General features: G+C 42.6%; 1 protein-coding gene across 14 annotated transcripts in view; it reads right to left on the reverse strand.

The window, feature by feature from the left end:
• LIMCH1 (LIM and calponin homology domains 1) overlaps nucleotides 1-12,136 on the reverse strand; it is a 327,317-nt gene that overhangs the window by 173,802 nt on the left and 141,379 nt on the right. The gene's annotated exons all lie outside the window — the stretch shown is intronic.

A 12,136-nucleotide genomic window follows, 5' to 3' on the forward strand; every position in this document is an offset into this window, starting at 1 on the left:
CAGGGTCCTGGGATCGAGCCCCACATGAAATTCTCTGCTCAGCAGGGAGCCTGCTTCCCTCTCTCTCTGCCTGCCTCTCTGCCTCCTTGTGATCTCTGTCTGTCAAATAAATAAATAAAATCTTAAAAAAAAAAAAAGCAATGATTATATTTATATTCATGAACCCTCTGAGATCTACTGTGTCCAACTATCCTGTCCTGTAGAGACAGGTCATGTATTCATTCCACCATTTTTATAGAAGAAAAGACAGTCCCAGACAGATGGGAAGACCTCCCTCAGAGACATGCACAGCTGCTTCGCACCACAGCCAAGACAGCCTTCATGTCTTAGGCCAGTCATTTTATATGGAAACTCTGTGTTTTAGAAAGTCCTGCTTCAGTATGTGCATCAAAGTACAACTCGACACTCACACATACACAAAGAACAAACCTTTTACACTTAATGAAGAGGAAGGTCTAGTAAATTTGGAATAAGTAATCTAGGTTTTAAGAGCTAAACTCTACACTCAGCCACAGGCCACTTACAAGTCCCTTGAGCAGAGTGTCAGTTTTCCCTTAATGGGGATTTTGAAAACCTCACCTTCCATCCAGGACTGTGGTGAAGAGCCAATGGGACAATGTGCATTGTAAGCGTTTGGTAAATGGAAATTTATCTACTCATACCCATGTGGTCCTCTACGCACACCCTTTTTTGCTAAGTAAGTTCAGGTCATTTTATTTTTATTTTTAAATTTTTTTAAAGATTTTATTTATTTATTTATTTATTTATTTATTTATTTGACAGACAGAAATCACAAGTAGGAAGAGAGGCAGGCAGAAGGGATGGGGGGAAGCAAGCTCCCTGCTGAGCAGAGATTCCCAATGTGGAGCTCAATCCCAGGACCCACACTGGGATCATGACCTGAGCCGAAGGCAGAGGCTTTAACTCACTGAGTCACCCAGGTACCCCAGTTCAGGTCATTTTAGTTTCAAGTTTTCCATTAGCTAGCTGGCGAAGACTAAGGTAAGTATTTCTTATTTTCTTTTTCTGGCCACCTTGGACAAAAATCTCACATTAATGAATCAAGTCAGCAAATGTGTATAGCTTGCCTAAATCTACGTGTGATAAGAAATGACTAGAAACAGGAAGACAAGTCATGATCTGGGATAATCCTCAATTAGGAAAAAGTTAATGACATTAAAGGCAAGCACAAATACATGTGCTTCTTATATGACAGAAATTAAATGGTGTCTACTAAACTCATATTCTAAATATGAAACACACCGTGACCTGTCTCAAGGAAGGCTATTCCATATGTTCCTTCACTCAACAAATATTTATGGAGCATGACGTGCTGGCCTGAAGCTGGGGACAGGGACACAAAGGAAGACACGATAGACCCCAGGTTGCTCCCTCATGGCGAATGCTCACTAACAGATTTAAAACCCACAGGAAGACACGAACTGTGCACATCTGTGGTTCATTGTCACACCACGTAGTGCACGCGCCATCCTGAGTTTCTGAGAAGTTGAATTAAAGACATGCGCGGTACGAGTTCTATTGAATACAGTTCTTAAAAGATTAAAGATTTGATTCCTTAAATAAACAATTATTGAGACAGCTAGGGAATGAGACTGATGTTCTGATTAGACCACAGGCTGCATTCATGAACTCTCTGTTAATACTTAATATCCAACCGTTGGGAACCTCTCAACCATTGTTTAATGGTCATAAAACAGAAATGAAGAAATCCGTCTCTATCTGTGACTAAAAAGAAAAATCTCAAATATCTATTCTGTGATGGAGAGTTTCTCTATTCTGGGATGGTTCATTCTGATTCTTCCAGCCGCTAAGATAATAGTTCTGCAAGGGTCCCAACACCGAGAATACAGGTACAAAGGTCACATTACAAGACCATCCAGACATCAGGAACTAAACCAATGAGAAGTTTGCCATTGAACTGTGACATAAACATTAAAGGCAAAATTTTAAAAGGATTGTAAAGTTCAGCTTACTCTACAAGTCGTTCAATTCATGAATTCAAATCTCATAATGATCCTAGGGTTTAGGGGAGACCAGAGGAGATATCTGGACCTTGCACACAGGGTTGGGAAGTTCATGTTTAATCTCATGGGAAATCAGTTTATTCTTTACAAGAGATTACATCACCGCCTCATTACCTTGGTTTGTACAGCTGCGATAGGCAGCTATGATCACAAAATTACCTACTCTGTGTCCCTTCTAATTTGGTTCCATAGTATTTTTCTACATGGTTTCCTTGATCACTTTCTGGGTTTTTTCGACCATGTACCTTGAATGAAGGTATATGCACTTTCATTTAATCTAACATGGCAACTGTTTTTGAACCAAAGCATGAGATCAATTTAACCCTGATCATAAATCTGTTACAGATGTCATTTTTAGAGATTTCTTTATAGAGTTGCCTCAGCAAAAGGACGAACGTTAGTAAGCCCTCTGGGGTCAAGAAAAATGGACTAAAATGTAGGGAAAAGTGAAACCTGAACCAAACAAGAATTTATATAAACGAAACGGTGATGGAATGAAAACTGCCATCATTAACATCCACCAAATCTTTGAGGGTTGCTGCTATGCATTATATAGAATGTGGATTATCCAGAACATTTATGCCACCTGCCTTGAACATACTCAAAGAAGAGATCATAAGAGCTTTACAAGGCCTTTGTCTTGGAATTCCAAGAAGTTGGGACTGACTATGAATTATTCTGATACAGCTCCTGTGACAGAGATCACCGACCAAATCCATCTCCTCTCCCTCCTAAGCACACATTTCCACCCGGGCTACATTTTCCACCCTCTTTGCAATTTTTTGTAGCCCTGTAACAGAGTTCTGGTCAATCGGGTGTAGGCAGAATAGTATATTCTCACACCCAGGCCTGACCCTAAAACTTCTCCCAAGTAACTCTCCCTTTTCCCTCTTCTTCCCCATTTATGGGTTAGATGTTCACATGAAGAAAGACCGGAGAGAGAAGACATGTGTTAAGGATAGAGTCTCTATCATCTCAGATCCTTGAACCACTGCCTGAAGCAAAGTCACCTCCACTCTTTCCTGCTGTCAAAACTGAGCTACACAAGAGTGAGAAGTACATTTCCATTGAGTACATTTCCATCACTGAGATTAAGGCACCCAGCATTACCTTAACTATCATAGACCTCCAGAAGATCCTCTTCCAGTAAAGTGGGACCCCACTTTGCCCAAACTGCACCCAAGAAAATCCTGTCCTAAAATGCAAAATCGCACACCTGGACACACCCTTTCCCCTGGGGCTCACTGGGAGGGCAGCTGGAAGGCACTGCAGGCAAACAGACCCATTTTTACATTCCCGCATCTGCTAGGGAAAAACTCTTCTTCCATATCACTCTTGTTCTCGATGCTAAAACACTAACACTAATGAACTACTCTGTAGGCATGGAAGAGAACCTCCTGAATTATCTGAGTATCTTGGATTCCTTTTGATTCATTTTCAGCCTCTCTCACAGCCCAACCTTTGCATGGCCCTTCTGCTGTTTGGAAATTATGGGGTTTGGGGGACTAGAAGAGACTGAAAACCAATAAATCAATCTAGATAAGAAAACTGCCACCAGGCACACATCTGAAGTCAGAGTTTGCAAGTGGTAGTTAGGATTATAAACTCGAGTTTCTTAAATCTGGGAAAAGGGCTTTCCTGTGATGGTCTGCTTTCTGCACTTCAATAAATTATCTCCAGCTACCAGTCTTGGCCACCTAAATCAATCTGCCCACCACCCCCAGACTCACCCACCCCCCTTTTAAATTTTGGCCTTGGCCAAGCTGCTTCCCTCTCAGTGATTTCTGAGTTTCCAAGTGCCCACAGGATGTCCCTCCAAATGCCTTCACCTTGTAATGGAGCTCCTTGCCCCTGACACTGTTTTCCCCCAACTCAAGATCCTCCCTGATTTTATCAGGTCTAAGTTTAAGATGACATTTATGATCAATGAACTGTGAAGGCTGGCACTACATGAACAGAATTTAGTGTAACCAAATAAAAATGGAGACAAAAGTTACCCTGACACAGGCAATGATATATGTAATCATGAGTGTGCTATGTAGTAATTATGGATAAATGATAGTAATTAGTATTTCTTTTGCATAATGAAAACCCGGTATTGCTAGGTTTACTGTCAGGAGGGTGGAAAGAAAACCGGGAATGTGAAATTGCTGTGATTTTTCTCTGAAAGCTTCCAGAGCCAGAATTTGAGTAGGATAAACAGCCAGCCCTCGATCTCCACACTTCTTCAGAAGGAAGGGCTCAGAACCTAGAGTTATGGGATTGGCACTCAAAATTCCAAGAGGAACAGTAACCTCTGGAGACAAAAAAGACCTGGGCTCAAGGGGCACCTGGGAGGCTCAGTCGTTAAGTGTCTGCCTTTGGTTCAGGGCATGATCCTGGGGTTCTGGGATCAAGTCCCCTATTGGGCTCCCTCCTCAGCAGGAAGCCTGCTTTTCCCTCTCCCACTCCTCCTGCTTATGTTCCCTCTCTCGCTGTGCTTCTGTCAAATAAATAAAATCTTTTTAAAAAGGAAAGAAATTGATTTAAAAAAAAAAAAAAAGGACATGGGCTCAAATCCCAACTCTGCAACTCACTAGGCAAGCTATTTAAGTATTCAGCATCTATGAGCCTCAACTTGCTCCTCTGTAAAATGGGGACAATAGTACCTATTAGCCATGGCCTGAGAGTGTGAAATAATACGTGTAATATACTTGGCACAGGCCTTGTGTATAGTTTACACTCGATAAATGGCAGTTGCTATTACCATCTCCAAGCAGGTTTTGACCCCAGCCCTCCGCATAGGTGGAAATTTGATATGTCCATCATTGCTCACCTCTCCTCCCAAGCATCCTGCCTCTGGTCAAAGGGAGGCTGGGAGTTGGGAGACATGAAAGGATAGAAGGGAAGGAATGAGCTAATGTTAGTCCCTTTGGAGGGCAGGACTACATGGGCGTAGTCTCCAGAGCTGGGGATGGGGAGGAAGGAAGGGAGGATGCCAACAAATGAAAGGCAGTAAGAAGCTCCAGGGACAAGCCCAACTATATTGTAGCTGTGCCCACAGCTGCCTCTGGCCCTGTTTCTCTGCCAAGTTCAGGACATCCTTTAACTCTTGCTCCTGTCTCCCCACCCCGTCGTGCCATCCCAAGAGTTTTGCGGAAAAGCCAAGAGCTGAAGATGCCCTTTACCGTCCAAGAAAGCGGAAGTCAGCTGTTAATATGAATCAATTTCCTATTCATTCCACATACCGTTATCAAGTTCTTACCCCACACACCAGGGGCTGCGCTAAGGCCAGACAACCTCAGGGGCTGGGTTCTCCAGTGGGACTGTCACGACTTCAATCGTGGTATGGGTTACATAAGACTATGAAGAATACTAGTTCTATAGGGAAACTCCCAGGTTCTAAATGGTGACTTGGAAGAGAACTTTGGGAACACGGGCCATACGCTGCAGTTGTAAACTAAGGATGGACACAGCAAGACAAGTGTAGGAAACATCTCTGCTTCTTGGGAACACAAATTCAAATATTTGTGTTTGGTGCACAGCAGAGAGTCATCAACATCGCCACTGTTAGCAGCTGTAATTTCCTAAAAAACAAACACAACCCCTCTGCTCCTTTGTGCAGAGACCATATTGGCTGCCTATTCCTTGCTGGATGTTCCTGGAACTCCTTAACATGCTATCCCAGGTCTTCTGAAAATTGACCTGATACCTCTCCTTCATCTCCAGTCTGTCCCATCTTGAACTTGTCCTAGTCTCTGGCAACAATTTCTCCCCTCAGTATTCAAAGCCCCTTCAGCTGCTGAGCATTTCAAGTGCTTGCTCTTCCCTCTGTCTGACGTGCCATCATCACAAGCCTCCCCCCAACTCTTTGTGGCCTGGCAAACTCATACTCATCCTTGAAGATACAGCTTAAATGTTATCTCTCCTTCAACCATTTCCTAGGTAGAGATTATGTCTCCCACCTCTGGATCCCAACACTCTTTGGCTTCCTTTCCTATCACACATCACAGAAATTGTCCAATCTTCCCATCAGGCAAAGGGTTATTTCCCTCTGCAGCCCCATCTCTACTGTGAGGGCTGGTCGTTGGGAGGGCTTCAATCTGTGTTTGCTGAGTGACGTGATAATGAAACGAGCAACAGTAGCAAAGTACTGGGAAACCCAAAATACCAGTTTTGAAACTACAATGGACTTCAGGGACATGGATAATTTGCAATGTTTCTTGTTGTTGTTAATCACATCTGAACCAGTTTTTCAGCACCAAGACCAGAGGTGGGTTCCAGCAATCCTACTGTACATCTGACAGGCTTGTAGTTCATTCCCACCAATCACCACTACTTGATTCATTTGCTGTTGGTCTGTGGGTTGGGAGGAAAGTGACAGGAGTCACCCTGTTCCTCTTTAAAGGATAGTGGGAGCTGGTTGGCCCCAAAGGAAACAGTAAAGTCTCTGGGTTCTTCTTTTTGATGTACCATAGGACACACCATGGGAAGGGTGCAGGGGGAGGGGACCGCGTTCACTTCCCCTCAGGCAACCCACATTTTACTTTGCTGTGGGTGCAACAGAAATATAAAATGCAGTCTTCTTCAGAGGAATGGAGAACGTGTTCTGGAAGTCAGAGGCAATGGCTGGGGAATCAGACTACAAGCAAAGCCTTTTCATGTTATAGAAAAGGAGCTTTAAGCGAAGAAAAACTATGCAGTATTTTAGCAACAGAGTTTCCTCATTTCTATGACCTTTCTATGTCTAAGGTCACGATGCTGATGTTAATTAATGTGAATAATTAATATGATTTTTTTATTTTCATTTTGAAGTTTTCTTTACATCTTTTTGGAAGTAGACAGAACATTAACATAATCAATTGACAGGGCATTATCTTCAGTAAAGTTCTAAAATATTAGCAGCGCATTACAATATGATATTAATACATCTAGAAATGCACTAAATAACATTTGGAATGAGTCCTCTAGAAAGCACTGGAACCATCTAGAAGCAAAACTTCTAAATTGCATTTTGAGCATGTACACAAGCATGTATTGTGTGTGTGTGTGTGTGTGTGTGTGTGTGTGTTAATAGCTTGAGATACAACTCACTCACTGAAAGTATAGAATCCAATTTTTTTGTACATTCACAGGATCAGGCAACCAGCTCCACCAACTAATTTTAACTTTCCTTCCACCTGAAAGAAGCCCCATACTATTAGCTTTAACCCCCCATCCCACTCACACACAACCCCCAGCCCTAGGCAACCACTAATGTACTTTCTGTCCCTATAGATTTGCCTATTCTGCGCATTTCCAGTCAACAGGACCATAGAAAATGTGATCTTTTGCGACTGGTTTCTTTCATTTAGCATAATGGCTTGGTTGGTTCATCCACGTTGTAACATGCATATGAACTGGTACAATTCCTTTTTATGGCCAAATAATATCACACTCTATGGCTACACCATATCCTTTCATCAGTTGATGGGCATTTGGGTTGTTTCCAAAATTTGGCTATTATGAATGATGTTGTCACAAACATTTGTGCATACGTTTTTGTCCAGATACACATTTTCCTTTCTCTTGGATATGTACCTAGAAGTGTAACTGCTGGGTCTTATGATAACTCAATGTCTAACCTTCTGAGGAACTATCAAATTCTTTAGCACAGTGAATGTCCCATTTCACATTCCCACCAGCAGTATGCGAAGTTTCCAGGTCCTCCACATCCATACCGGGTTTTTTGCCTTCTTTTTTCAATTTGCCGTTCCAGTGGGTGTGCAGAGCTATCTGGTCATTTTGATTTGCATTTTTCTAAAGATTAATGATGCTGAACATCTTTCCATGTGTGTATTATCCATTTTTATATCTTTTTTAGAGAAATACCTGTGTAGATATCTTTGCCCATTTTTTATTAGATTATTTATTCTTTGATTATTGAGTTCTTTATATATTCTAGACACAAGTCCCTTCTCGGGCACATGATTTGCAAGTATCATCATATTTTCTCCCATTCTGTGGGTTGGGAGGTGGTATTATTTGCAGGACAAAAGCTTTTAACTTTGACGTAGTCCCATTTATCTATTTTTTTTCTCTTATCATTTGTACTTTTGATATCATACCCAGGAAAACACTGCCAACATGATTTTTAGATTACTCCTCCTTCTTCCCATGTTTTTTCGCCAAAATGCTATATGACATTCCTGCCACATGCAAGCATCATTAGGCAGAGAAAGATGGGTGAGTCACAGTCACTACACCAAGAACTCATAAATAGAAAGTTAAAACATACAATCTCATGAGTAGTGCCCTGTGTGAAACAAATGACTTGCTCTCAGCACAGTCAAAATATACTTTTCAAATCAGAAACAAGAGAGAGTGCACCTGAAACCAGGGCTGTCGTCTCCATGCCGGGACATATGGTTGTCAGCCCTGTGGGTGCTAAGAGGAGTAGGGAAGCCTAAACTCAGGCTGTCATGAGGGTCATATTTTAGTGGAGGAAATGGTACCCAATGTATGGGTTTGGGATTTAGGGAGACGAAAATGGATAGGAAGTGGGCCCCAAGGTGGCTGGAATGGCATGCACCAAAGTCACAGGGGCAGGGAAGCACAAAGAAGATTGTTAAATACAAAAATCATTCTCTGTGGCCAGTGCAAAGGATGGTAAAGATAAGCCAAACAGAAACACTGCACCCAGACAGTGAGGGACACTGGGTTCCAGGCAAAGGAACTTGAATCACGTCCTGTTCTGTGGGAAGGGCACCAGGCATGTGGGAATGTTAGCCTCACAGCGAAGTCTATAGTAGGGTAAGGAAAAGCAGAGCTAGAGCTAATCACTCAGCCATTCTATTTGTCTTGTTGTTCATTCTTTCTTCTCCTTAATATAAGAGGGAAGTTGCTTTCTGCATAGTTAACTTTAAAAATAAATCATTTCTAAACTGGGTCCTTGGTGGGCTATTTAAAAGGTCCTCTTCTGTGGGTTACGAAGGAAACATTTAGAATGGCATGCTTGATGCAGGAATTTTGCAAACTTCATTGTGGGAAATTAGCCCACCCAGCCTGACAGCCCAGGAGAGACCACCAAAAAAAAAAAAAAAAAAAAAAAAAAAAAAAAAAAAAAAAAAAAGGATTATTAAGGAAATACAATTAGGGAGCTACTAAACCCTCTCAAATACAAGCAAAGCCTAATCCAGCATGGAACCCCACAGACAGGCAATGAGATAGTCCAGTTTCTCCTCTACCACACAAGCAGCCCATATTTAAAACTCTTGTTATATGTTTTTTTAGTCAATCGATCATTCCAATGAATGTGTCATAAATTTGTTCAGGAGTAAGGAGATTAAGCCTGTGATTTAAGTGAGAGAAGTTGAGTATGTTTTTTTAAAACAGACGGCTCCAGGGTGAAAGAAATCACTACATTTTGTGGGGAGCGGTTCCTGAAAGAGAATTATGCTAAATTAAGTTTCAAACACAGTTTTTTGGAAGTCTCAAAACAAAGACTCAAGTCTAGGCCATGTAAAACTATGTATTAGGAAAAAAAAAGAAGTTGGAGCATCTGGGTGGCTCAGACAGTTAAATGTCTGCCTTCAGCTCAGGTCATGATCTGAGGGTCTTGGGACTGAGCCCTGAGGTGGGGGGGGGGCACTCCCTGTTATTAAAGAAATATCTTTTTAAAAAAGAAAAAAGATGTTATGACCAGGATTATATAATTTTTTCAGGGACAAAATATTTGCCAAGATGGATAACCTTGAGAATGTTTCAAATGCACACAAGACCCCTGCACCCACCCAGGAAACAGTTTGAATGGGGATAGTAACACTCCCCATGCACACTGTGCTGAGTCTCCCTTTTGAGTAGGAACACCAAGGGCTGTCTATTTGATGAGAATTCAAGAAGAAAAAAAGACAACACTGGGAGTCCATTCTGCACTTCTTGAATCCTACAAATTCTTCCTCCATGTTCTGCATTTGTTTTCATCTTTCCTAACAGAAGGCTCTTGGGACAACTCAGTCCTTGCCCAAGTTCCCACCTAAGCCAGGCCAATTGTTCGAACAAAAAGGAGCAGCTTTTCACTGGAGAACTTAAAAAAAAAAAAAAAAAAAAAAAAAAAAAGAGTGGGTTGAAATGTCCTTACTTGAACTTAAAAGCTTAATGAGACTTGGTGCCAAAGAGCGGGAGACGAGCCAAGTCTGTGAAGCCAACTGTGATATGGCCGAAAGACAAAGGAGAACCCTACACAGAAGGCCTATCAAATTCTTACCAGCCTGCTAAGGCCAAAATCAGTAAGGGCGAAAGGACCCAAGTTTGCTGAGATTCAAGTGAGTGTCTGGGTTAGAGAAAGAGCTCCAGACAAAGAGTTCGAAGACACACTGTGCTCTACCAGCCCCGTCTCCATCTGGTCCTTACAAAGGAAGGTGGGAAGAGATGACCCAGGCTGCTCACCTACCAGGGTCACGGTGAGGATTAAGTAAGGGAGGGGTTTGTAGATACTGAACAAAACAGTGGTGATTAGAAGGCAGCAGTCTGAGGTTGCCAGCAACTGGGTGGACCATACATCCCCGTTTGCTGAGGACCGTCTAGATTTCACTTGTTGTTTTAGTGTCGCAGCTGGTTTAAAAAACCCCTTTCACTCTCAAAACTATCTTGACTGACTGACAAACTACACGGTCACTCTACAAAGGAGCCATTGGTCCAGACTAATCCCTTTTCTTTTTTAATAGTTGAGGAAAATACTGCGTGTGCAGCTGACATTAGATAAGGTCTTTACCAAGAGCCCGTTGAAACAATGCAACAGAATGAGCCAGACTCACAACAATTTGGTTGAATCATGACTGGTGGTCTGGCCTTTCCCAGAGATGACTATTAATTGAAAAAGCTCTCCAGTGCCTTCCACTACCAGTGAGGCAGGCCTTTTCTGAAGCCTTGTGTGAGCTGAACTCTCCTAGGGCCATGTCCTATAGGTGACCACCAGCTTCTTAAGTCTTCTTAGTGCCCTTAGTTTCCAAGGCACCACATTTCCTTGGGTTTCCTCTCATCTGATACCCCTTTGTGAGCTTCTATTTCTCTTACCCCTGACCCAGTGGGGAGGCTTCCTCAAACTGAGACCATGCTCTGCTGTTCTTCCTTGATGTGCTCTTTTCCTCAGAGACTCTGTCATCTATCACAGCTTGGCCTTGATGTCCAATAATGGCTGGCAATTCATATTTGAAAAAGCTAAATCTACTGCCTCACCTCTAAGCCCCAGACTCTGTCCCTAGCAGTCTATAGGATGGCCCCTGGGTGGGCTATTTTCCAAACTCACCCTGCCCAAACTGAAATTATGACCTGTCCCAACAAGTAGAGGCTCCTCTTCTGTGTGCACCAGAAACCTGACTCTGCTAGCCATCAACAACAGAAGCACTGAAGTTATTTTGTAGCCCTTTCTTTCACTTATCAATATCCTCTACCCTACCAAGTCCTACATATTTCTTCAGAATTCTTCTTACTTCTATTGCTCTGGAGGTCAAACCCAAAAATCTTTCCATGACTTCCAAGGCCCTGAGCAATCTTGCCCCTGCCTCCTCCTCCTCTCCATCCACGCTCATCTCACACCTTCAACCCCTCTCCTTTGACCATGAGTCCCCTTGTAATTCCTTCAATGCACCGAGCTTCCGTCTTAGGGACCTCAGACATATCATCCTTCCAGTCTAGATATGCTTCCTCCCTTACTTCCATCCCCCTTCCCTCTTTCCTGACTAATCTCTACTTGTCACTCAGGTCTCTATCTTAATGTCTTTTCCACAAGAGAACCTGAGATTTATATCCCGTATAGAGTCAGGATTTAGATTCCAGATCTGAGCTGGGCGCCCCTGTTAGATGGTTTTACTGCATAGTGTACTAGGCTTTCTAGTAACTTACCATACTTGAAAGTGGGTTCTGGAAAAGCTTAGTTGAACGAAGAGAAGCCACCTTCTCCCCCCTCCCCCCGCCCCCACCGCTATCAGAGCAGATCTCTTCTGTGTATGCCAAACACGGCCTATTCCCTCAAACCTTCAAACTTCAAACCTTGCCTTCTGCTCTTGTCTCTGTGAAGGATGCCCTTCTCTTTCCCTCAGCCTATTCTCAACTCAAGTAAAATTCAATTGATG

The sequence above is a fragment of the Mustela lutreola genome, chromosome 1, assembly GCF_030435805.1.
Source record: "Mustela lutreola isolate mMusLut2 chromosome 1, mMusLut2.pri, whole genome shotgun sequence".
Lineage (NCBI taxonomy): Eukaryota > Metazoa > Chordata > Mammalia > Carnivora > Mustelidae > Mustela > Mustela lutreola.